The sequence below is a fragment of the Caretta caretta genome, chromosome 1 (genome assembly GCF_965140235.1).
Source record: "Caretta caretta isolate rCarCar2 chromosome 1, rCarCar1.hap1, whole genome shotgun sequence".
NCBI classification, from domain to species: domain Eukaryota; kingdom Metazoa; phylum Chordata; order Testudines; family Cheloniidae; genus Caretta; species Caretta caretta.
The window spans coordinates 272,420,286-272,446,899 of NC_134206.1; the positions used below are offsets into that span (position 1 = coordinate 272,420,286).

The 26,614-nt window shown below is 44.3% G+C and overlaps 1 pseudogene; it reads left to right on the top strand.

The window, feature by feature from the left end:
- The first annotated feature begins 4,494 nt into the window (after positions 1-4,494).
- On the top strand, positions 4,495-23,235 carry LOC125635307 (vertebrate ancient opsin-like; annotated as a pseudogene).
- Positions 23,236-26,614: the final 3,379 nt, after the last annotated feature.

The following is a 26,614-nucleotide window of genomic DNA, read 5'->3' on the forward strand; positions in this document are numbered from 1 at the left end:
GATTCAAGATCCTTCTCCTGATCACTGCAGATGTAGTTGGGTGGGCTGAACTGCAACACTACATGTTTCATCCGTGCCTCTGGAACTGACTCAGTCTTTTTATTCTTCAGTGGTTATGCCACCATGTACTTTGAGAAGGTGTTATGCACTACCAACAAAAACCGATTTTCACCGGGTGTTTCTGGTAGAGGGCCTTACAAGTCAACCTGTATGTGCTCCCAGGGTTTACTAGATTGGGACATTTCCCTCAAAGGAGTTCTGCCTCTTCTTGCTGCCACTTTCCTTTCTTGACAGGTGCCAGGAAAGTACACAGTCCTTAACATCTGCAGCCAGGCTCAGCCAAAAAAATCAGTTGGCTACATGGCTCAGTGTCTTTTCATACCCCAGGTAGCCTGCTAATGACACTGCAGTACCGCTCTCTGTCAGCTTGCTGGCAAGACAAGCCTGTTACCTTCATACATCACCAAGTCGGTAACCAGAGCCCAGATCAATGGATAATCGTTCCTGAATGGCATTGAACCTCCCCAGGCAGGTTCTCCTTCTGTAGCTCTGTTGGCACACCAGACATAACTCAGGGTCCTTAGACTGTTCTTCCCAGATGTGCTCACAAGACCAGCCTGAGTCTATTCTCACTGCCTTCCCCCACTGAGTGCATATGCAACCACATTTTGCTTTCCAGGTTTATGATGAACTGTGAATGTATATTCAGACAGTTTGTGTATTAATTTACACAGGCCCCCTTCTGGGCGGTGCTTCATAAGAAGCCACTGCAGCGCACTCTGGTGTGTGTACACTGTGAATTCCGTACCTGCTAAGCAGGGACAATGGGCCTTGAGGGCCTCTGCAATAGCTAAATGCTCCATTTCTGTAGCTGAGCAATAAATTTCTCTCTCTTTTAATCTGCAACCTTCAAAAGCCACTACGCAAACTGACTTAATCAATTTGTTCAAATGTAAATCCAACAGCAAGTTTTGAGGCATCCCAGGTTACCATGAGTGGACAGGATGGAACTGGGAATTTAAACACAGCATGGTTTAGCAGTCCTTCCTTCAGTAACTCACATACTGTTTGGTATCCCTCCATCCAGACAAAATTGCCCTTAGTTAGGTGGTATAATGGTGCTGCCCACTCTGAGTATTAAAAAAAAAAATCTCCTCTACTATTCTCAGAGGCCTTCAAGCTTCTGTACCTCCTCCAGGTTTGTGTAATGTTCAGTTTCTGGGGCTCCAATCCATTTTCACTATACATCCTAGGAAGGTAATGTGACTCCTGGCAAACTGACATTTGTGCAAGTTTAAACCCTAACTCCTTAAAAAGCTTTAGAATCATGTCCATGTCTACCAGTTATTTCTCCCATGTTTTATGGAAACAAATGAAGTAATCTAAGAGTGTGAGGATGTCTTCAGTTCTCACAGTTTGGGTCAGATCATTTACTCCAAACTGGAACTGTTTCCCTGGTATATTTACTACACCTCTGGTGCATTCATGAGACTGAAAGACATTCTGCAGAATTGAAACAGTCCCATAGGGTGTCACAAAGGCAGAGTTCTCTCAATCCTCAGGTGCCACTTTAATCTGATGGTCTCTAGACTCCAAACCAAAACTGCTAAAATATGTTGCTCCTGACATTGTGTCCAGTGTTTATTTTATATCATAAACATCTATTTCACAGCTTGGTAAATCTGTGGGCAGAAGAATAAGGCCCTAAAAAGAAGGGCCTCATGTTCACATCATTATGGATATTATATATGGGCCATTGTGAAGACAGTTGCTTACTGGTCAGTCATGGGATGGCCCTCTGGTTAAACATGTAGGGTGAAATCTTGGCCCTGTTGAAGTCAATGGGATTTTTTACATGGACTTCAATGGAGCTAGGATTTCATGACCAACCTGATGGCTTTCGTGCTGACCAGCTCCACATTGGATATCATAATGAAACATGCAGCAATGGGAATTAAAAGACCTCTGAACAAGATAACACTGCTTCAGTCTGATCAATTCATCCAAAAGGATGGATTTACTGGATAAGTAAATCCTGCCAACACAGAATATGCTGTAAAGAATGACAGATGCTTATATTCACTCATCAGTGACTTCCTGCATGATAACCTTAGTAATGAAACTGACAAGAGTGCCAATTAACTATCTACATGTACTTTGCCCTTTCTATATATGCCTGTAAAACCCTGACTCATTGTCAAGAGGAGACCAAAGGAAGCAAAGTTGTACAATGCTGTCAATAAAAGTCTGCTCTCATGAAGTTTGTCTGAGTAGCAGAATCTGAGTGTCACAAGATATAACTCTTAGAATAATTAGTTAAATGCAGCAAGCTACCTCTGTTCTAAAAACAGATGCCACATCATGCTGATAAAGGGGAAACATGTTTTGTTGCAGTTCTTTAACTGGTAGCCAGATGTGGTTATTAGTGCTTTTCTCGTAGTTAAAGCTAACTCAGCCTAATCTATGCATTGCTTTCCAATTCCCAGATTTTGCTATGGAGATATAAACCCATCTGGCCCCATAGTATTTACCAGTGAAGTTTTGAGATGCAAACTTGAGTGCAAAGTTTATAATACTTGCACCTGAAACATTAGAAGTATTCTCAAAGTGTAAGTTTTTGAATTTTGGTAGCAGAAAACTGAATTTTGAAATGAAGTATGATATTAATGCAATGTTGTGGCTGATATATACATAAATCTGGAACTCTAAAGTCATGGCTCCAACTGCAAATGCCACACAGCCCACTTATGCACATATAAGGGTTTACGCTCAACTGGCATAGTTAACTGAAGTCACTGAAATCAATGGAGCTACTCTGATTTACACTGGCTGAGGAACTGGCTATAGTATTTTGTATTACCCAACCATATATAGTGACCTATGGGCAGTGTAGTCAAGTAACCATTAAGTCGGGAATCATCACTTTGACCTTCTTGACACCTGTGCATTGTCATTCTCAATGGCATCATTGGATTAGCATAGTATTTTGCATTGAAGGAAGCAAAGATAAATGCTCCAGAAGGAACCGTAGCAAGGTTGGCAGGGAAATACTCTCCATTATGCAAGATTTGCTAGGATTACACATTGTTAGATTAACCTGTTTTCTTTAGTACTAGATTAAGAAGAAAATATTGAGGGGGGGTGATGGGGATGGTTTTTTTTAGATGAAAAGACAGGTGACGATACAGTTGACACAGTAATTGTCTTTCTGCCATGTGACAATTTTCTTAGCACACTTTTTAGCTTGAGTCAAAGAGTATCTTGGAAATTATTACAATAAAGATGACCTCTGAGTTCCTCTTTGGTGCTGACAGTGACTATCAGACACTATTTTATTGATTGTAATGTTATTAGGATACTTGCTTAATGCACTTAAGAACATACCAGAAAGGCAAGTGAAAGAAGACAGCTGTGAGTTTAATTCCATTGTTTTACCTCTCAAATATAAAACATAGCACCACATATGATGCAGGGACCCCTTACTGCCATCTGGAAGAGGCCACATGGGATGCCCAGGATGTTACAGAAATCCCGTGGGTTGGATATATGCATAATAATTCACTAAAGAGTAACGTGAGGTTTTACCAAGAGCCAGTAACCCAGTTATCATCATAGTCACTGTGACATGTATGGATGGATCATATTTAAGGAGCTGTGTTCTATTCTGAAAATTATGTTCTTAAGGCAGGTAAGCAGGAGGTGACATGTCTTAGACAGGTTCCTTTTAGGCAGGGGGTTACAGATGCTTATCTCGCTGTCTGATCATTGTGCATTGTGCGCCTCCCAGCGTATGCCTATTTGCATAGAGAGCCAGATGCTGGTTAACAGACAACAAAATCTATATGTAAGAAGTATAAAGGAAAAAACAACCAGACAGGGAGTGTCCTGTTTATGAATAAGGACAATGGATTGTTCTTATATATCTACGGGTGCAGACAGACACCCTGGATCTTTCACTGAAGGGCAAGTTGACAGAATGACTTGTCACATGAATGGAAGATTACAGCCAAGTCTGGCTGTAAAACACTGGGAGGACTTTGGCTGTAAAACTCTGGGTGAGCATTTGTTCTATAAAGCATGCAAGTAGCTAGTTAAGTAATTCTAGGTTCTAGAATGCATCTTATGGTTTTATTTTATGTGTAATCATTTGTTTCCAATACTTCTACCTGCTATCACTTTAATAATCTCTGTTCTTTGTTATATAAATTGTACTTGTTTTCCTATAAACATATCTAAGTGCTGTGTGATAAGATGAGTAATGATCCAAGATAGAACTGGTATGCTGGGATGTACTGCTTCTTCCGAAGCAACAAATCTGTGTATGCTACTAGTGTCCAGTGGAACAGGGGGTGACTACTCCAGGGGGCACTCAGAGGGCTGGAGTTTGCCTATCGCTAACCTATAGAGAGAGAGCAGGGCCTGCGTAGGCCTAGAGGGGCATGCTTGTGTTACCTGTGGCATGTAGAGTTGCTGAGCTGACCCCCGGCAGGCACAGCTGAGGCTCCTTCATGCTAAGGGCAGGTGGTAGTGAGGTGCCTCACAACCCTGGGTCCCCCTGGGAAGCATCACAGTGTGTACAAAGGCCTTGTTCGTATAGAAGTTGAACCATCTATTGTGTGAACAGTTCTAACAAAATCTCCAGTTCTCCGTTATGGGCAGATGCAGAATAATATTACTGTTGTAAATGACGTAGCTGAGAGCATCACAATGAGACCCACCATTTTCCGTAGATCTGAATATAGCATTTTGGCATTCTTGATATTCCTTGATGTTGTTTTCAATATTTAATAATTTGTTGGTGATGACAGTTACCTTAAAAAACCCTATCAACATATTCATTCTAAATCTCTCCTTTTTAGATCTCATGATATTTCTGTGTGGCACCACTATAGTTACAGCTAGAAACTACCGTGGATATTTCTACGTGGGACATAAGTTCTGCAGTTTCCAAGGATTTGCTGTCAGCTACTTTGGTAAGCAACAGCCAAGTGACATGTATCCTCCTCAGTTCTAATACATGAAATTTTGTGTGTTGTGTTAGGTTAGAAAAAGTCAACCATTTACGTTGGGTTGTGGTTAAAGAGTCCAAAAGAAGGATTAACCTAGCAATAGTTTTACAGAGATAATTTTCTGTTAACTTAAAAAAAAAAAAAGAATTCACAGATCAAAAATATAATTTTCTAAACAGTGAGACCATTAAATGAATGAAATGCTAAGTAGGGCTAAGTAGGATTGTTATAACACTGCTTAATGTTTGCTTTCCATCTCAACTTGTGACTCCTACTCTGAATCTATTAACCATTCACAAAGGACAGATTCTGTCAGCTTTTTTCATGCTGAGAAACAAATTACTTGGTGAGGAACTCCACTGATACCTGTAGTGATGTGGGCTGATATATTCCCATCTTGGATATCTGACACCCTCTCTTATTGTCTGTGAAAGAAGGTATTGTCAATACTGGTTAGTATTAATTTTTTTAATAAGTAAATAAAACTAAATACAAATCTAATGTATTCATGCCTCAAAATATCCACTTTTAATACAGTGGGTAAATTTAGCGGGAGGGATAATACCTCTTTAAAACAGTAGTAAGAATAGCAAAATAATGTTCACTTTACTACAAATTTATCCTTTCCACTAAAGGGAAGAAAAGACCAACCAACCAACCAAAACCCCTAAACCAACAACAATAACCCACAAAGAACCAGAAAGTCAAGCGAAAAGTGCCATATTTGACCAGGAGACCTGAATGTCTGATCTTTGTTAAAGAAGATTATATTTTAGCCACTAGTTTAACTTCACATCAAGCAAAATCAAGATGATACTATTGTTCTGACTAAGTGTTAATCTGGACCATGGGTCACCCAATGAAATTAATAGGCAGCGAGCATAAGGTGCTGACTTCCCCTCTTTCCCATGGGTGCTTGACCACTCTTCCCCCAGCCCCGCCCCCACTCCACCCCTTCCATGAGGCCCTGCCCCTGCCCTGCCTTTTCCCACCCTTTCCCCGCCCCTATTCCAACCCCTTTCCCAAAGTCCCTGCCCCAACTCCGCCCCCTCCCTGGCAATATTCCAACTCCTTCTCCAAATCCCAGCCCTGGCCCCAACTCTTCCCTGCCTCCTCCCCTGAGTGCACCACTTTCCGCTCCTCCCCCCACCCCGAGCGTGCTAATGCTGCAAAACAGCTGTTTGGCAGTGTCCGGGCGGGAAATACTGGGAGGTAGGTGAAGGAGCGGGGATGCGGCGTGCTCAGGGGAGGAGGAGGAGGTGGGGCAGGGGGTGAGGGGAGCTTGGCTTCCAGTGGGTGTAGAGCACCCACTGATTTTTTCGCATGGGTGCTCCAGCCCCAGAGCACCCATGGAGTTGGCACCTATGGCTGTGGGTTTAAAACAACAATAACAAAAATTAAGAACTTCTTCACACAAAGCAGTCAACCTGTTGGACTTGTTGCCAGGGGATGTTTTCAAGGCCAAAACTATAATGGGGTTCAAAAAAGAATTAGATAAACTCATGGAGGATAGGTCCATCAATGGCTATCAACCAAGATGTACAACCCCATACTCTGGATGTCCCTAAGCCTCTGACCATCAGAAACTCAGACTGGACCACTGAATAATTGCTGTTTTGTTCATTCCCTCTGAAGCTTCTGGCATTGGCCACTGTCAGAAGACAGGATACTGGGCTAAATAGACTATTGGTCTGACCCAGTGGTGAGCTGGAGCCGGTTTGCATCGGTTCACTAGAACCGGTTGTTAAATTTAGAAGTTCCTGTTGTGCGAGGGACAACCGATTCTAAAAGGCCTTCTAAATTTAACCGGCCAAAAGTGGCGCCTTAGGCGCCGACTCCACGGGTGCTCCAGCCCTGGAGCACCCAAGGGGAAAATTTGGTGGGTGCAGAGCACCCACTGGCAGCTCCCCGCCCCACCCCCGGCCCCAGCTCACCTCCGCTCCGCCTCCTCCCCTGAACGCGCTGCCCCGCTCTGCTTCTCCGCCCCCCCGCCCCGGGTTCCCGCGAAGCTATTTGTGCGGGAAGCTGGGGCAGACTGAGAAGCAAGTGGCGGCTTCCCGCTCAGGCCCAGGGAGGCGGAGGTGAGCTGGGGCAGGGGGGCGGGAGGAGGGCCGCCTGCACTGCAGCAGGTAACCCGGGGGGAAGGGCGTGCAGGGGAACCGCTCCCCACCCCAGCTCACTTCCACCACCTTTGGCCTGAGCGGGAAGCCGCAGCCTGCCTCTCTGCCCTCCCCAGCTTCCCGCCGAAGAGCTGATTCGCGGAAAGCCGGGGGGGGGAGGGTGGGAGGCGCGGAGAAGCAGAGCGTGGCGGTGGGTTCAGGGGAGAGGCAAAGCGGAGGTGAGCTGGGGCCGGGGGTGGGGCGGGGAGCTGCCGGTGGGTGCTTTGCACCCACCAAATTTTCCCCATGGGTGCTCCAGCCCCGGAGCACCCGGGGAGTCGGCGCCTAAGGCGCCACTTTTGATGTGATCAGTGGGGGAGCGGCTGCTCCCCCTGCTCTCCCCCAGCTATGCTCCCCTGACCCTAGGAGCCAGAGGGACCTGCTGGATGCTTCCTGGGAGCTGCCCCAGGTAAGCATCGCCGGGACTCCCCACCTCGCCCCCCAGCAGGTGCCTCTGGCTCTTAGGGGTGGGGTGGGCACCCACTACGGTGGCCCACGAGACCCTTCTGCCTGGTTCTGGGGGCAGTTAGGGGACAGGAGAGGGGGGTAGCTGGGGCAGGCATCCTGGCGGGGGGGGGTCAAGGAACGCAGGGGGGTTGGATGGGTCAGGGGTCCCGGGGGGCGGGGGTGGGCAACGACCCCCTCGTGGAGTGAGGAGGGAACCCGTTGTTAAGATTTTGGCAGCTCATCACTGGTCTGACCCAATATGGCCGTTCTTATGTTCTTAAAATGTCGTAATCTCATATTTTGATTAATAATTTCTTATGGGCTTTTTTTTTCACACTTATGAGATTTTCTGTTTGGAAAAAATTGCTACATTCTCGTGATTGATAGAGATTAGTACACACCAGGAATGAAATCCTGGCCTCATGGAAGTTAATGGGAGTTTTGCCATTGACTTCAGTGAGGCAAGGATTTTACCCCAGATACTTTAAATCTTTCAGTAATGCCTTGCTATGAAACTTGGAGGCTGGTGTATGAACTAGCCTTTAAACATTCTGATCTGATGGTTGCTCATATTATTTCTTGTAATTTGTCAAGTGTGGTTTCTCTTTGGTCCCTTTCTTAGCTTATGAAAGACACAATGTGGTATGCTAACTTACTGGAGCTCTAAAGCTGAGTCTAAAGAGAGGTTACCAGCTACTTGTTTTCATCTGTCTCATCTGGGCAGTGTCACCACTCTTTGGCTGGAGCTCTTGTATTCCTGAAGGAGTCCAAATCTCCTGCCCCATTAGCAGGGAATAAAGATCCTGAAGCAACTGTAGATACCAGATTGTCTACTTCGAAGCCTGCTTCATTGTTCCTATACTAATCACTGGATTTTCTTATGACAATGCCTTCAGTTCATAGCATAAGGTAGATTTCAATTTATGCTTTTGCTGACTGTTTATAGTACCTTGCTCTTTCTGTACAGGAATTCTTAACATACAGCATAAACCAACCTTGATTTTGACTCATTGAAATGACTGATTATTTTTAGGTCTGATTAAATATTTTCAAAATTTAGATTAATTTTTTGTGCCTTTTTTTTTTTGAAATTTGATGAAAGTTTTTCAGGAAAAAATGTGTGTGTGTTACGTTTTTGTTTTGTTTTTTTTTGCAAAATATATTCCGCATTGTTGACAAGCTCTATTTATTTTGTTGTACAACTCTTTCCATATATCATTTTATTTCTAGCTTATCTGAATCTCTTTGACGGGGAAAATAGGCTGCAAAACTCACGAGAACAGGGCCATTTTATAATATTGCAGCTTGTGAAAAGTTCTCATAGAAGCCCCTGGTTCCTCAACAATCTCACAAGTATTGGTATGGAAGTGGGTGACCCTGAACTTAAATCACCCAATCTGCATCTGTTGTATAGATTCACTAATAGAAAAAAACCCTTGAAAATGACCTTTGTGCTTTTTTAGTGATGTGCAAACTGGACCTGAAATGGCCACACACAAAAATCAGATTTTTTTTTTTACTTTAGAAATTGAGATCTTGTGTATCAAGGAATACTTTATGGCAGCTAAGAAGTGAAATTACGGCATCATAAGATCCCAGAGACAAAAAGCTGAGCAAACCCAGAGGGGAAGGGAATCTTAGGGCATATCTACACTAGGAAATTAGGTCGAATTTATTTAAGTCAACATTTAGCCTCTGATTTTACAAAGTCGATGCTGCATGTCCCAACTATGCACATTCTGTCAGTGGAGTGCATTCTCACTACCATGGCTAGCATCGACTCAGGGAGCGATGCACTGTGGGAAGCTATCCCACAGTTCCTGCTGCCAATTGGAATTCTGGGTTAGGGGGAATTCTGATGGGACAAAAACATTTTTGCGCGTTCTTTTGGGTACATATCGTCAGCGTCCCATGATGCACTTGCCTCCTCCCTCCATCCCTCCCTCCCTCTGTCCCTGAAAGCAATGGCGAACAATCATTTTCATGCCTAAGACTGGGTTACTCGTGCAGACACCATAGCATGGCAAGCATGGACCCCGCTCAGCTGTACACTGTTGTTGTGAACATTGCAAACACCTCGTGCATCATCCTGCAGTATTTTCAGAGCCTAGCTAGGAGCCGCCTCACAGAAGAATGTGATTCCAAGCAAATAGCCATGCTGAAAGCCATGGAATGGAGCAATTTGCACATGCTGGTGGCGGCAGCCAGGCTTGTTGACACGATGGAATGCCACTTCTGGGCCCGGGAAACAAGCACAGATTGATGGGACTGCATAGTTATGCAGGTATGGGATGAGAAGCAGTGGCTGCAGAACCTTCAAATGCGTAAGACCACTTTCATGGAACTTTGCAAATTGCTTTCCGCAGCCCTGAAGTGCATAAATACCAAAATGAGACCTGCTCTGACAGTTGAGAAGCAAGTGGCGATAGCCTTGTGGAAGCTTGCTACGCCTGACTGCTACCGGTCAGTCAGGAATCAGTTTGGTGCGGGTAAATCTACCATAGGGGCTGCTGCGATCCAAGTAGCCAAGGCAATCAATTCACTTCTGCTAACAAGGGCAGTGATTCTGGGAAATGTGCAGGACATAGTGGATGGCTTTGCTGCAATGGGGTTCCCTAACTGTGGTGGGGTGATAGATGGAACACACATCCCTACCTTGGCACCAGACCACCTTGCCAAAGAGCACATAAACCACAAGGGGTACTTTTCAATGCTGTTGCAAGCACCGGTGGATCACAAGGGCCGTTTTACTGACATCAACATGGGATGGTCGGGAAAGGTACATGATGTGCACATCTTTAGGAACTCTGGTCTGTTCAGAAATATGCAAGAAGAAACTTTCTTCCCAGTCTGGAAAATTATCATTAGTGATGTTGAAATGCCAATAGTTATCCTTGGAGACCCAGCCTACCCCTTGCTCCTGTGGCTCATGAAGCCATACACAGGTAGCCTGGACAGCAGTAAGGAGCAGTTCAACCATAGGCTGAACAAGTGCAGAATGGTGGTAGAATGTGCCTTTGGACATTTAAAGGGGCACTGGAGCAGTTTACTCACTAGGTTAGACCTCCGTGAAAGCAATATTTCCATTGTTGTTGCTGCTTGCTGTGTGCTCCATAATATCTGTGAAAGTAAGGGGGAAACGTTTCTGGCGGGGTGGAGGGTTGAGGCAGATTTCCTGGCAGCCCATATTAAGCAGCCAGACACCAGGGCAATAAGAAGAGCACACTGAGGTGCACTGTGTCTCCGAGTGGCTTTGAAAACCAGTTTCATGAATGATCCAACACTGATGTGACAGTTCTGTGTGTTGTTCCTTACCAAGCTGCCCCGTTGTTTGCATGTACTGCCCTGTAAACTAACCCCCCACCAACCACAGCATGCACAGTGAATAAAGAGCCTCTTGTCCTCAATTCATGAATTTTTATTATGCTAACAAACACTGAACAGAGACAGCAATGAATATCAAAGATAACCTGGGTGTAAGGGCCTGATAACAGCGGGGAAGGGGCAAGGACAAATAGCTTATGTAACCTTTCTGCCAGGTGGAGCCAGAGCAACAAGGGCCAGGTTCAGTATCTAGGGGTTCCTTTTCAACAATACAACACAAAACTGGCTCAAGCCCCCACCCAGTGACCTGGGACAATTACACACCACCCCCTGGCCGCCTCTAAGGGGCAACACTTCCCCTCTCGCAAGAACAGAGTCTGAGTGTAGCAAAAACTTTTAATAAAAGGAGGGAAATAACTGAGATTAATTTGGGAAAACATCGCAACTAGGGTTCATAAACACGAGCAAAAGACCCACCGCCAAGTAAGTTGGGCAGTGTCCTTTTCCCCTCAGGGTCTTAAGTCCAGCAACCCAAAAGTCCCTTTAACGTGCTCATCCCTTCTCTGTACCCCACTCACAGTTGCTGTCCTTGGCCAGAGCAGCCCCAGAATTCAGAGGGTCATCCGCAGAGTTCACCTACAACTGTGTGTGGAAGGCAGGTGGGCGTAAGGAGGCACCTTACACACTGAACTGCTCAGGCACTCACTTGTTGCCTCAACGGCCACTTGCCACACCTCTGCGGGGCTCTGCTGGGGCCCTCTCCACCAGCCACCCAGTTAGCCACTTGCCACGCCTCCCCAACAGCAACCCTGCTGGTCATGCCTCTCTGCTACCTGCCTGCTCACCAAGATGTCTTCAGGCCTCCCTGCCCCACTTAATGCAGCTCTCAGTGATTTCAGCTGTTAGGGGGTGGAGCCTAACTGCTGGTGCACAGTCTCTAGCAATAGAGACACTGTCCCAAAGTAGGTTTAATACTTAGACTTACATATCAGTGATTTTAGCGCTGCAATGTGTAACAAGATTCTCAATTGAGTCTAAATTAGCTCTTTTATTATACCATGGAGAGAGGACAGGTCAAATGGTATCTATGGGCCTTAAATAGAGCCCACACCACAAGCACCTGTCCCAACCCTCTCTCCACTCATTGAGCTTTGGAACCCATGTCCCCTGCCTAGCGAGTGCTGTTCAGTTGAGGGTGAGTCCCTCCATTGGGGTATGCCAGGTACAGTTCTGCTGCCCTCAGTTCACACAACAAGGTTAGTGACCCTTTATTACTCCTGCCCCAATAACAAGGAGACTGGGGATCCAACACCAGCCACAAGTGATCATTTGGGCAAGCAGTCCCATCATGCTGAGCACCAAGGCAGGGTGGGTGTGTCCGTGCAAATGAGATCAGCTTCTGAAGTCTTTTTCCACAGCTGACCACTAGAAGTCTGGGAGAGCTCTCTCCTGACACTGTTTACACTTTATTGCACTGTCTAGCAATCAAAGCTGTGGGAATAAGCTTCTGCTCCATGAACCATTCCCTGAAGTTGAGTTCAAGGGATCACAGAGCTTCTCCCCTTCTCCGCCCTGCCACCATTCTAGGGTGTCTGGGAGAGGAAGATATGGAACTTGGTGAGCAGGGCAGCTGATTCATCACCGATCACACGTTTGGGGGGAGGGATAGCTCAGTGGTTTGCGGGGGAGGGATAGCTCAGTGGTTTGAGCATTGGCCTGCTAAACCCAGGGTTGTGAGTTCAATCCTTGAGGGGGCCATTTAGGGAACTGGGGCAAAAATTAGGGATTGGTCCTGCTTTGAGCAGGGAGTTGGATGAGATGACCTCCTGAGGTCCCTTCCAACCCTGATATTCTATGATCTAGCTGCCTTTCCTGCACCTCAAACAGATGCCTCAACAGTTTGCTCCCCCGTAATCTGCAACATTTCCTTTTGCGTGTTATGCTCTTGTTCCCTGCATGCTTTCCTGCCCTCTTGGTTGGTGCACATCCTCTCCAACAGTGTAAGCCTCCATGCATTCAGCTGGGCCCTGTCAGTCTTAAAGGAATGCATCAAATCACAGAACACTGCGCAACCTTGTCAACTTTTTTCCCTTCTAATCTGGGACAGCCTTTGTGCTGGTGTGGAGGAAGTACCCACAGACAAGGTTGCAGCTGCAAGGAAAAACATACATTGTTTAAAACAGAAGGTTAACTCTTGGAATGAATGAAACACTTCACAGCAGTAAATACATTTCCTGAGGTACATGGCCGCATTTTGTCTTTTAAAAGAAGCGCCTACCAGTAAGGTACAACACATGGCGGAGCGCTGGGCAGCAGATTTCGGTTTGCAGGCAGCCATGGTAAGCACACAAGAAAGGGTAGGCAGTGTCAGGGCACACCTGAGAAAATTTTTTGGTAGGGAACCTCTTGGCACATAAACAGGCTTTTCTGGGGAGCACCCTTTGCATAGCTGGACTGGCCGCCACTGTATCCCAATTATTTATCTCAGATTAAACATTAACCACAATTGCATTTAACCCCTGTAGTGTTATTACAAGTGTGCACTCACCAGAGGTGCCTTCCCCACCATCACAGTCCCGCACCAGTGGGTCGTGGAAGGGGATTGGCTCCAGAGTTAGGAAAAGGTCCTGGCTGTCGGGGAGAATGGATCCTCTGCTTTCCTGCTGTGCATTCTACTCCTCCTCCTCTTCCTCATCAACAGTGTCCTCCTCGTTGTTGCCTGTGGCCGCCTGGGGCCCCTGGGAGGTATCCACGGAGAGTGTTGGGGTACTGGTGGGGTCCCCGCCTAGAATGGCATGAAGTGGCATGATTGTGGTTCAGAACCAGAGCAACTGTTCGCCTCCCTTGTCTTCTGGTACGCTTGCCTGAGCTCCTTTATTTTCGCACGGCACTGATGTGTATCCCTGGTGTAGCCTCTGTCCCCCATGCCCTGTGTGATTTTGGCATAGATGTCAGGATTTCTTCTGCTGGTTCAGAGCTCTGCCTGCACAGACTCTCCTCCCCACACACCAATCAGATCCAAGGTCTCCGGTATGCACCACGCTGGAGTGCGTTTGCGGCCCTGGGCAGGCATGGTCAGCTGTGCTGGTCAGCTCTCCATGCTGACCAAACAGAAAATGAAATTCAAAAGTTCCTGGGACTTTTCCTATGTACCTGGCTGAAGTGCAGTGGAGTTGAAAGTGCTGTCCAGAGCGGACACATTGGAGCACTCTGGGACACCTCCCGGAAGCCAAACTCATCGAATTACACAGCGTTGTGTCTACGCTGCCCCTAATTTGACCCTGGAAGGTCAACTCTAGCACTACTCCTCTCACCGAGGTGGAGTACAGGCATCAATTTTACAAGCCCTCTAGGTTGGCAGAAAGGGCTCGGTAGTGTAGACATGCACATTATAAATTCTCCCTAACATGGCATATGTCAATCTAACGCCGTAATGTAGACCAGGCCTTAGACACTTTGATTTTGTTTGGAGTTAAATAGGCACTAAAAACAATCAATTTGGAAAAACATTGCCATTTGTTAAAGATTCAACCCCCCCCCGCACCTTCAGTTAAGGTGTAAGGCCTCATAATACACATACTCTAATGCTCCTCTTCAGCAAAATTAGGGAACATCAGAGTTGATATTAAAAAAAGCTATTAAAATAAAAAAGGTCCTCCTTAGACATCACAAAGAAGCAAAAAAGGGCAATTTAAAAAAAAACAACAAATTTTCACGTTTCCACTAAAGAAAAAAAATATTTAAAATAGCCATCAACGCATTGTCAAAATAGTAACAGGAAGCTTCAGTACTGGAATAAAAAGAATTTAAATATGTGGTGGGTTGTTTTTTTTTTTTTTTTTTGTGGCAAACAAATAGGAACATCAACATTGTAACAAAGTATTTTCACTCAGAGAAATTCGTACATGCAAGTGTGGGGTCAATACTACAGTTAAGAACTTATTTTAAGCTGAACATAAACACAACTTCAGAACTGAATGAAGCAGAAAAGAGACGGAGTTGTAACTAAAATAAAAATATTCTACCAACGTTGAAAGGTTGGCTGAGACTCACAAGCTTTGTTTATGGCACTTCTGATGACTAACTTTTATAGTCGGCAGACGATGCCATCTGCAGTACGCCAGCAGCATTTCTGTTGCCATAAAAGAAAAGCAAATGTACTGAAGCTGCCAAGATCACATAACACTCACACTACACATAAAATAATGCATTTTCAAAATTCATTGCTTATTTGTGAAAGTATTTCCTACAATTTCCAGCTACAATAAAACACTGCTTAAAATATAGGAAAGCTGTTTAAAATGGAAAAAATGGCATTGTGCCTGAAACTTGAGGGAATAAGAATTCTTGGGGGAAATTCTGGTCCCACTGAAGTGAATGGAAAAAAACTCCTATTGATTTCAAGGGAGCCAGTATTCTAGTTCTGGTATTTAAATTTTGTTTACACAGGGCTAGATGTAGAGCACTTCTAAGATCAGAACCAGGGTGTTCAAGAGAGGAAGGAAGGTCTTGTGGCTAAGGATTTGCGTTGCGATCTGCATTCAGTTCTTAGTGCTGCTGTGCATTTCCTGTGTAACGCTGCCCTTGTTACTTCATCTGTTTCTGCTTCAGTTCCTCATTTGTGAAGTGGGGATACGAATGCTTCCTTTTTTCCATGCTTTATTTTTCTTGTCTATTCAGAGTGTAAACTCTTCAGATAAGGCACAGGCTGCAGTAACATTTAAGGGTCTAATGCAATGGGGCCCTGATATTAGATGGGGCACTAGTTGCTACTGTAATACAAAAAGAAAAGGAGTACTTGTGGCACAAATAATATTGCTCTTAGTAGTCAGGCATATTAGAAATAATAAATTAATAAGGTCACCAGCCTCAGCATGAAAGAGCTGAGCAGCACTCCTTCTGGAATTATTTTGTCCTCCCCACTAATGACAAATTAATCATATTTCGTTTGTTAGGACTGTCCTCCTCACAAACTAATTCACAGCGATTCCTGCCCTTCTGATATTGCTCCCTACTTAATACCCTGCAGTGAAACTAGAAGAACTTTTAAGGTTATTTATAGTACATATGTAGGTCAAGATTTTGAAATGTAACTAGTGTTTTTAGATGTCTCAGTTTTGGGGCTTTGAGACACCTTATAGGGGCCTAATTTTCAGAGGATGGGAGCTCCTGAAAATTAGGTCCATTTTAGGAATCTTACACTGGGCATCCAGAAGTTGAGAGAGTTTCGAGCTGTGGTGATGGTACTTGCTATGGTGATGGCTTTTCTGATCTGCTGGTTGCCATACGCTCGCTTTGCTGCTGTTGTCATTGATCCAGCACATACCATTTCACCTCCAGCTGCAAAGTCCCAATGCATTTTGAGAAGACCAGTCTTGTTTGCAGCCCAATCATATGCCTTTGCTTCAACAAGCAGGTACCACACTAAACATCAGTCACTTAAACGTTACGCATACGGAGGCTTGAACTGAAGGGTGGCCTTGCTGTCTGGTGCTAATGATCCAATTATTTGGTAACTCATCTTTTTATAAAGAGGTTAAGTGGTTTATTACAGTGGGGCAGTAGTACCACTTCAGTTATTAAATAATCTCTGTATCTCATACACACTCCTGCTTTCTCTCTCTCTCACACACACACGTCACTCCCGCCAAGGAGCCCTATTCCGTTGCTGAAAGATACAGGAATCAATGGGAGCGCTTGAACCCGATGTGTTAATCAGTCCTCACTTAGGCTATGTCTACCTTAGGAGCTATGGGTGTGATTCCCTCGCTCATGTACACATACTTGCGCCAGCTCTCCCTGAGTAAGCATGAGCATACGTAGCAGCGTAGCCATGGCAGCATGGAGGCACGGCTGAGCTGTGCTGAGTACATATCCACCAATTTCAGGCCTATTTGTGCTCATGCCTTCGCTACCACAACTGCAGCTGCACTGTTTATGCTCATGCTAGTTCAACGAGAGCTAGCGTGAGTATGTGTACATGAGCAGGGCAAACCACATGCCCTGGGTCATACTGTAGACATAGACGAAGAGTGACACACATGCTGTGCAGAGGGCCGCACAAGGCCATGCACAAATAAGTCCCACTTAAGGCTCCAGTTCTGTAACTGACAGCGTGTAGCTGAGTGCTTGTGCCTTTGTAGAGCTCCATTGTTGACTCAGTGTCCACTTGTATCGTAAGTTACTACTCAATGTGAGTAAAGGTGGCAGGATTTGACCCAAAACATTTTACAGTTTTAGCTCGATATGTGATTTTGCATCCCACTTATTTCTGTCTTCTGGTTGATAGAAGTAGTTACTTTAGCAGTTTATTTTAAATATTACCATTGTTTAGTTTGGCTCAATCAAATCAGACAATTCTTTTTTATCACCATTTGTCACGCTACAACTTAAAAACAATCCAGAATGAATGATCTAGTAGAGACTTAAATCAAGAGATATTATAGATATTCATCCCTGTTCTGCCTGAAGCTCTGAATTATTTTAAAATGCTGTCTTAGGATACTGAGAATCAAAGAATTTATCACCATTTCCATTACCCTTAAAAAGAATAACAATAAATACCATAGCTTCAAAAATGTCCACATAGAGGCTATTCATATATCAGCTGCTTGAGAGGAAAGATATACTGCATAAGAAGGGTGATGACAGCTGTCAGAGAATGCATACAGCAGCCCTCAAGGGAGAGACAGAGAAAAAATCCTGACCCTCAGATGGCGGAGGCAGAGAGAAACATAAATACTTCCTGCCAAAGACAGTAATCTAAATCATTCTTGTAAAAAAACCCTGCTTTATAATAAATACAGTTGTGGAAATGCATCTAAGTGCCATTGCCCCAAGAAATTTTTGAAAAATTAAGGTGAAATCCAGGCTTCAAAGTCAGTGGGGATTTTGCCAGTGATTTCAGAGGGGCCAGAATTTCATTGTAAAAATTAAAACTTTCCCTTTTCCCCCCATCTCACTCTTTGCCCGTTAAGATTCTCTAGCTTCTTTATTCTGATCATTTTGTTTTTTAAGTGGCTAGAGCAGTGAATGTTGCAACACAAATCGGGTACATTAACCAAAGAGCAAAATGATCAAAATGGGTCCTAATCTGGGTCATGCAGTTGTCACATGTAGATGGACATTTTGTGAGTGCAAAGCAGGTAGTTAGAAACCCAGCTTCCTGTTTGATGTGCACTTTTGAAGAGTGTTTGCATATGAAAATTTAGTGTCCAGTCTGAAGATATTTGAAAACCTGGCCTGAAGTATGTCTACCTATCTATTGTAATATGGCTATCATTTTGAATAATCCATTGGTATTGAATGGTACATATATTAGCAGTGCAAACAGTGATTGGCCCCTTCCTGCAAGATGAAGAACACCTATTTCAAGATTCTGATCAATTTCCAATAACTTTAATGAGAGGGGCTTAGAACCAGTATCTTGAAATGCTGGGCCTTAAGGAATTTATATTATGGAGGAACTGGTCGTGGCTCCATAGTTAAGGTTAAATTGAATCTTGCATGTAAAACAGTGATTTAACTTCTTTGATTATATATATATATAAAGGATGTAGTGGTTTTTTACCAATCTTATACACCTTAATCTTTGAGTTGAAAATTAATTTTCTGAGAATTTACAAGTCATTCTGTTTGAGTTAACATTGATTTTACACTGGGTCCTTTAAGAAGTATAGAATCCTAGATAAGGTCATTTTTGTCCTGGGCACAGTTAATAACAGAATAATAAAAACTCTTCAAACTTTCCATATATTTAAAATGTATAGAAATCTAGGGCATAGGCTACATTTAAAAAAAATAGTAAGTAAAATTCTTGTATCTCTTTGTATCAGACCAACAAATAGAACCAAGTCAATAACAACTCATGTCACTTTTAAGTGGGGCCATTGTGACATCAGAAGTAACTCAACCAGTCATAAAATTTTCTTAGCTAACTTATGTGCTAAATTTTCATTGGTTGAAATGAGTCAGGAATGTAGGTTGGCAGTATGCAAGCTGGAAGCGTTCACTGGTAGATTAGTTGACCCTCAGAAGTCACAGATTGGCCCCAACTATTACTGTTAAGAGTAGTGTGACTTCATGTAAACAAAACAAAGACCAGATTCACCCATATACTCTGGCAGTTTTGTACTGCTCCAGTGACACAAAGTAGCTGTAATCCTCATGTAACTGGCCAGTAGGTTCCAGATGCTTGTGTTGCTCCAGAATGTCAGTGCCTACAGGTGAATTTGTCCTTAAAAATTAAAATACCCACAAATAATTTAAGGCTGATAGTCCCTCTCTTCAATTTGTTATAAATACCACATGCTGGCATTCTCTTTGATATTCCTCATTTAATGTTCATGTATGAAACTTGTAATCATTTTAAAAATTCCTACATTAAACTGAAATTAAAGTTGAGAGTACATATCAGTAACTTAAGGGTTAAAAATATCATAGAGATGCTATGTATCTGTAGTAACTGTTCCCAAAATAAGCACTATAAACCCAAGAATTCAAAATTAAGATTAAATTTAAGAGAAATCCAAACATGCTGCAGTATGTAAATGCACAGTTAAAGCACCAGAGCAACCCTACCTCTGACCTGTAGTAACACCATGAGAGGGATGGCATGAGAAATTAATCTCTTTAAAAATCAGATTTCTTCAGCTCTGGCATTTTTTTGTTTGTTGTCCCAATCATAACTGTACAGTTATTGCATGGCATTGTGGTATGGTAGAGTTAAGTTCTTACTGAAGTAATCTTTTTGCAGTTAAGTCTCTTGTAAAGGGCCACCATTAACTTGAAATCTTTGTGACTTTTTCAGAAGTGCCTAAATATCTTAGAAGCCTGGTTCCATTTTCAAAAGTGACTTAGGTGCTCAGAAGACCAAGCCCATTGATTTTCAAGGAGCTGTAGGCCCATAAGAGCCACAATTTTAAAGGTATTTGGGAGCCTAAAGATGTAGATTGTAAATCTCATTAGGCACCTATCTGTATCTTTAGGCACCTAAATACCTTTAAAAATCTGTTCCCAAGAGCCTAAGTCACTTTTGAAAATGGGACTCAGGAGCCTAAGATACTGAGGCCCTGTTAAAAGTGTTACCACCAGTCAATTTTTAAAAACGTGAATTAAATGTCATTTCAGGCAGTACTCCTGACTCCAAGTCCTCTTGTCAATTGTTGTGCCTTTTCATTTCCTGTTTTGACATACATTTTTCTCTTCCTTTTTACTATGTGAAAGGCCCCACACAAGCAGTAGGAGAAAGAAATTACCAATGGCCACAGCCCTGCAGTTAGATACATGAATCCAGGGTTCTATGCCTGGACAGAGGCCTGTTGAAAACACAGAGACTCCATCCAGGCCAGGGGTATATGCTAACACACATTCTCTCAGGGTTGCATATTTTTATAGTGCAGGTTGTTCCCACACACCTCTTCCAGTCAGATGTGGTGTTGTAGGTGAGCCCTGCCTCCATTCATTTCCCTGCACCTGGAATTTAAGCAAGCCCAAGCATGCCTTCACGTATTAAAGAGCACTCTCTCCTCAGAGAGGTGTGTGTCTCATTTATTTAACAGAAAGCAACACCACGAAACATAAGTGAGACTTTCAGTCAGATTAACCTGGAAAACCCTCTACCTCTGGGCTAATCTGTTGTATGTCTTGCCCCTTTGGCTATGGAACACTTTCAAGCTGAATTCCTTGGCTGGAGCTTAGGCCTCTGCTTGGTGCTTGATGCAAGTCTTCCCCCGAGAGTGCATTGCTCTTCACCGAGTGTACTCTTCACTGAGTATGTTCTCCTGGGCTGCTCCTGTCCCTTTGCTGGGAGCCTTTCTTTCTGGGATGGCTCCGGTCTTTGTGAGCCCCTTTCTCCCTGGGAGTGTCTTCCATAACTGAACTCAGGCAACCTTTTTATTAGGTCCAGGTCATGGGTGGCAGGTAAAGCTTCCCCTTGGGAAGGCTAGCCCCCTTCCACGCCTCTTCTGGCCAAGGCCATGCCTCTTCTGACCAAGGTCACACCCCTGCTCACTGCTTTCAGTCCCCCACCCCATTGCTTAGCTGCATAAAACCCTTCTTCAGTCCTGGTATAACAGCCCTTAGTGACCCGATGAAGGCCCTAAAAACAGCTATTAACAGAGAGTCCAAGGGACAGAGCATGGGAATGGAAGCTAAAATCATACAGTAGGTTTCTTATGCTCATCATGCAACTTTTCTGCCTGAGTTAATACATCTAAAAATGGGGATGAGGAAGATGAGAATTATTATCTATTTGGGTCTTGTGAATTCATAAGCTAATGTTTGCTCAGTGCTTCAGGAAATCCTATATGAATACTGGATAGTTTCATAACAAGAGTTAGTTGTACACTTTTTTAGACAGGAGAATGCCAAATATTTAAAAAACAATTAGTGTATCCGAATTGTTAGGCATTTTTGACTATCTATTGTCCTGTCTCAAAGTTAATAGCTTCCAAAATTCAGCAACAAAAGAGTCTTGCATTGAAATAATCTATATAACAAAACCAAACAATGTAAGTGCAAATTGAGGAACAAGCTACAATGTCCAGATGTAGTTTATCGGAGTGTTGAAATATACTGATCTTGACAGATGTGTGTGCATTGCTTCAAAATAGAAATCCTCAGCTTTTTGTCTGCATTTTCCACATTAAGCTACATCAGCTAATCAGCTAGGATGTAACACATGGTCTGGTTTCAATTTTGTGAATAGTGGTGATGATGGGGTGTTCGCTCCATGTTAGCATAGAAAGGGTTAATGAGGCTGAGATGGGACCAATTAACGAATAGGCCACACCTGAGTGGAATTAGGTGGCCTAAGTAACCATTGAGTGATGATGGAGCCCAGATGAGAAAGAACAGGAGGGGCTAGTATAAAGCCAGGAGGATGACAGAAGAAAAGGGCTATGGTGAGAAAGTCTGCGAGGGAAAGGAGGAAACCCAGGGGCAGAGTAGAAACTCTAGGGATCCAGACCCTGAAGGTAGGGTTTACCCAAAGGGTGGTGGAGCGAAAACCTGAGAGAGGCAGAGCAGGAAAAAGTTCAGGGAATCATCAGCAAGGTTTAAGATGGTGCAGACCTTGGCCACTGAGTAGAGGATCCCTGAGCTGGAAGTTAGAGCAAAGGGCAGGCCTGGTTTCCCCTACCAGTCACTGGGGAAATGGTGCAGTCAGTGCAGTGGATTTGGAGACTGCCTGGGGTGGTTTGTCCTATCGGACGTTGATACCTCCGGAAGGGTAAAACACATCGTGACCTGGCCAGAGAGTCAAGCCATGAAGAAGAAGTAACTAAGTCATGAAGAGGGAGCACTGTGTGTCCAGGAGAACAAGAGGGGATATGGTGTGAACAACTAGTGGAAGGGGGCTTCTGACCAGAGTGGAGCTAATCCCCAGCCACAGCCACCAGGAGGCAGCCAGGAGGACAATAATTGAATGGACAAATTGACTGTAAACAGCAAGCTGAATGGTTAGTGTTGTCATGGTGTTCCTTGTTATACATGTGCTGAAATGGTAATTATGGCTGTGGTAGTCAGGAATAGGTCTTACAGGAAAGATTGAGAAACTTGTCATGGACAAGCTAATAGTGCAGCTGCCGAGCTGCATAGAGGCAGCGACCCTGAGTGGCCACCCTCAGCCGGTGTGAGAAGTGACTCCATCCCGCTGCCTCCGCTCCCTGCCTGGGCCTGTCTGCTGGGGAAAGCGGCCAAACCAGCCAGAAACCTGCCAAAGGAAGGTGCAGCAGGAGAAGGACAGAACCCTCCCCCACCCCAGTGTAGGTAACTCTGGCGGGGAAAGTGTGGCGGCCCTGGGCTGGACGCAGGGTGGGGGTTGTGGGGGAAGGCGTTGGGCGCAGGGACGCTCTGCTCAGCTGGTGATAGGGGCAGTGCCCGTGCCCCTCCCACTCCTGAGGTGTCCACGAGGCTGTGGGAGCTCCGGGGAGACACTGGTGCTGTGAATCTCCCTGGGCCAGGACTGGGCCCAACTCAGAGGCACATGCTTCCTGCTCCTCTTGCCCCAGTCCTCCAGGAACCAGTGGGATTGGCTGCCCTGGCTAGGGAGGTGGGGTGGAAGGTACCTTCCAGAGGCCACGTGTGGGGCAGTGATGTGTCCTCCTTTACATTGTGCTCCCCCACTATCAGCAATGAGTCATCTCTGGCTGCAGGGTCCTGCAGAGGAATTGTCGACTCTCCAGACTGTTGGGATCTTGAACCTGGACTACGCTGCAGCCGACCAGCTGACCGCAGACTCTGATGGGGACCCCAAGCTGCTGCAGTCAAGGAGATGCCAGAGATGGGTTTTATGATAGGAAGTGACCCAGGGAATGTGTTAGGAGCCAATGCTCAAACCCTAAATAGGGAGTTTACTGGCTTTCAGGGCCCTGCACTTGCCACTAGGCATGGCTACCAGGGACTCCTGATATAGACTGAGTGTTTGCTTTGCTGTGCCCAGGGGCTACAAACTGATTGTATGCTCTCCCCACCCCAGGAGCTAAATACTGGTTGTTTACTCTGCCCTGCCCAGAGGGTCAGAGCCCCAACTGCTTTTGGTTGCCTCAGCCAGGAAGTGCAGGGGTGATGGACTGCTTGTTTGCTGTGCCCCACCAGTGGTCCTAAGCCCCTTGATCATGATTGTTTCACACAACAGGGAATCCCAAGAACTGTCAACCCCACCCCCACTGGGCAAACGGGAGCGACCCCCTCGACATGCTGAGCCCCCATGACACTCTGGTTCCCGAGCCTTGAGTGCAGCCCATCTTACTAATATTGTCTATCACTACTTTCACAGTTCAGTTCAGGCTTTGTAGCCTGCTAACATAATGGCAATAGATGACACCACCTGCAACTGGCCAACACCCGATGCTGAATGGTAGTTAAGTAACTTTGCAAACCTCAGGAAGTACCAATGCCTTCTGACAGATGAGCACCTGAGGAGGGTAGTGAGACCTTCGATGAAGGAAATGCCATTGAAAAGTGAAAGAGTTACATCATGATTTAGCCAACAGCAGCCAAAAACCAGAGGGAAGGCAACAAGAAACTACCCTGTACTTTCTTCCAGAAAAACTATTATGGCAGAACAAAGGCAAATCAATCCATGTGTGGTGCTGGCTGGTGAGAACCCCCAGGTGAGAAGGCACAACAAATTCTATTGGGGAGGAGGCTCCAGCCATTAAGAGTACAGACTATGGTTATGATGGTGTTGTACCAAATTCTTCAGGAAGTATAGTGCCTGATGCTTGCACCAAGGAAAAGAATGATTCAAACCTTCAGAAATGAATCACCAGAATAGAAACATGGAATGTGAGGAGTACGTATGAAGAGAAGCCTACCATTGTGACCAAAGAATTGAAAAGATGTAAAATATAAATATGTGGAATATCAGAGCTGTATTGAAAGAGTAGGGGTCATTTCAAGATGATGGATGGGTAAATAGCATATTATTCAGGATCTGAGAAAGGGAGAGAAAACGGGGTCACGTTTATCTTATCCAAGGAGACATCAAAAATGTGTGGTAGGATATAATCCAAACAATGACAGAATCGTTACAATTTGCCTTCAAGCGAAGCCAGTCAATACATCAATCATACATTTTGTGCCTCTATTACAGCAGCTGATGACCACACAGTTGAAGAGTTTTATGAACAACTTGGAGACACTCACTAAAACACCAAGTAAAGCTTGTTTTGGGGGACTTGAATGCAAAAGTTGGAGCTGTAAGTTCTCATAAAGAAGTCATGGGAAACAATGGTCTGGGCTCACAAAACGAGAGAGGAATGTGCTTAGTTGAATTCTGCTGCTCTAATCATCTGGTCATTACAAACACCATCTTCACTCACCATCCTGGTCATTTATGCAGGTGGAGGTCACCTTATGGCATGACAAAGAACCAAATTGACTGTGTAATGATACAGCAAAGCTGTAGATCGAGTGTCCAATGGACAAAAACTTTCCCAAATGCAGACTGTGGGTCAGACTATCAACTGTTACCCTCAAACATAAAGTTAAAACTTAAAAAGATACAATATTCAACAGGTCCACTGTGTTTGGACTTGTCCAGAATCAACAAAAATTACATAACTGCTGTCCCGGTTAGGTTTGAGGCTTGGCTTAGGTGAGAGAAGAAAACAAGTCAAATGAACTTTGGAGTAAAATGAAAACTACTATGCTCCAAACTGCCAAAGCACACATTTTGAAGTCAATCTTGAATTGCACCATGGTTAACTGAGAAGGTGTTTGAGCTGGTGAAAAAATTTCTCAGAGTGAAAGAGAATGGCTTGGAGATGCAATAACATAGGAAAGACTATAATGGACTGAGCAGACAGATTCAAAGCCAGAGCAGACTGAGAAGAGTGACTATATAATGGCAAAATGTATGCAACTTGAGAATTATAAAAAGAAGGTATGTTTACAGTGGCCAGACTTCTTAACAAAAGGTTTTCTCAATGATGAAACACAATAAAATATCATGATGGCAGAATCCTCACTGACGGTGATCATATTAAATGCAGCTGGAGAGAATACTGTGCCAATCTGAATGTCTCAGCACAGCCACTCACAATACAAGACAGCAGAAAAGAGAGTATGGCGCTGGAGCCATCAATTCTGTGAGAGGAAGCTGTGCCTGCTGTTATGAACATGAAACCTGGGGAAGCACTGGGGTAGATAATATGCCTCCAAGCTGTTTAAAGTGATTAATGCATGCAGTACTGATCGTGTGTGAAAAATTTATAATGATGTATGAACGACTAGAAATTGGCTGGAGGATTGGACAATGGGAATTTTTCTGCCCTTTCTAAAGGAAGGAGACACAACGGACTATAGTAACTATCATACTATCTCCCTAATATCGCACATGAGCAAAGTTCTGCTCTACATAACCCAGAATCACATGAAATGAAGGCTGGAAGCAGAGCTACCATGACAACAAGTTGCTTTCAGAGAGGGCTGAGGCACACATGCAAATCATTAATATCTGTCACATCATTGAAAAATGTAGACAGTGCAATCACCCTTTGATCATGTGCTTCATTAACTACTCAAAAACATTTGATACCATCCAACATAATCATCTTTGGAGGAACAGCAATAGGTGACTGTGAGGGGTTTTACACTCGGCAGTGTGTGGGACAAGGGTGTATTTTGTCTCTTTAACATATACACAGAATTTATTATGAGATAAGCCTTGGAAGGTTTTGACAAAGTGGAAGGAGCTTGGATTTGCATTAGTGGACGCCTCTTAACCAACCTCAGATATACTGGTAACATGACACTCTTTACTACAACCACCAAGGCAATGCAATGCGTGTTGGAGTCTGTAAAGTTACTGAGGAATATGGACTACTCCTGAGTGTGACAAAAACAAAAGGCATGTACATTGACACGACTAACTAAAACAGGAGGCAAGTGGACATCGTGATTAATGGGCAAGCTGTAGCAATAGAAGATTAATTTAATTACCAACCAAGGAGGCTGTTCCAAAGAAATCTGAAGAAGACTAGGGATGACTCACTCAGCTATGGCATCACTTAAGAAAGTGTGGAAATAATGTGGCATCTCAAAATGTACAAAGGCGCAATTGGTGAAAAACCTATGTTTTTTCATAACGATTTACGGATGTGAATCATGGGAAGTTTTGCTGCTGAGAAGAAGAAAATTGAAGCTTTTGAAATGTGGTGCTAGTGAAGA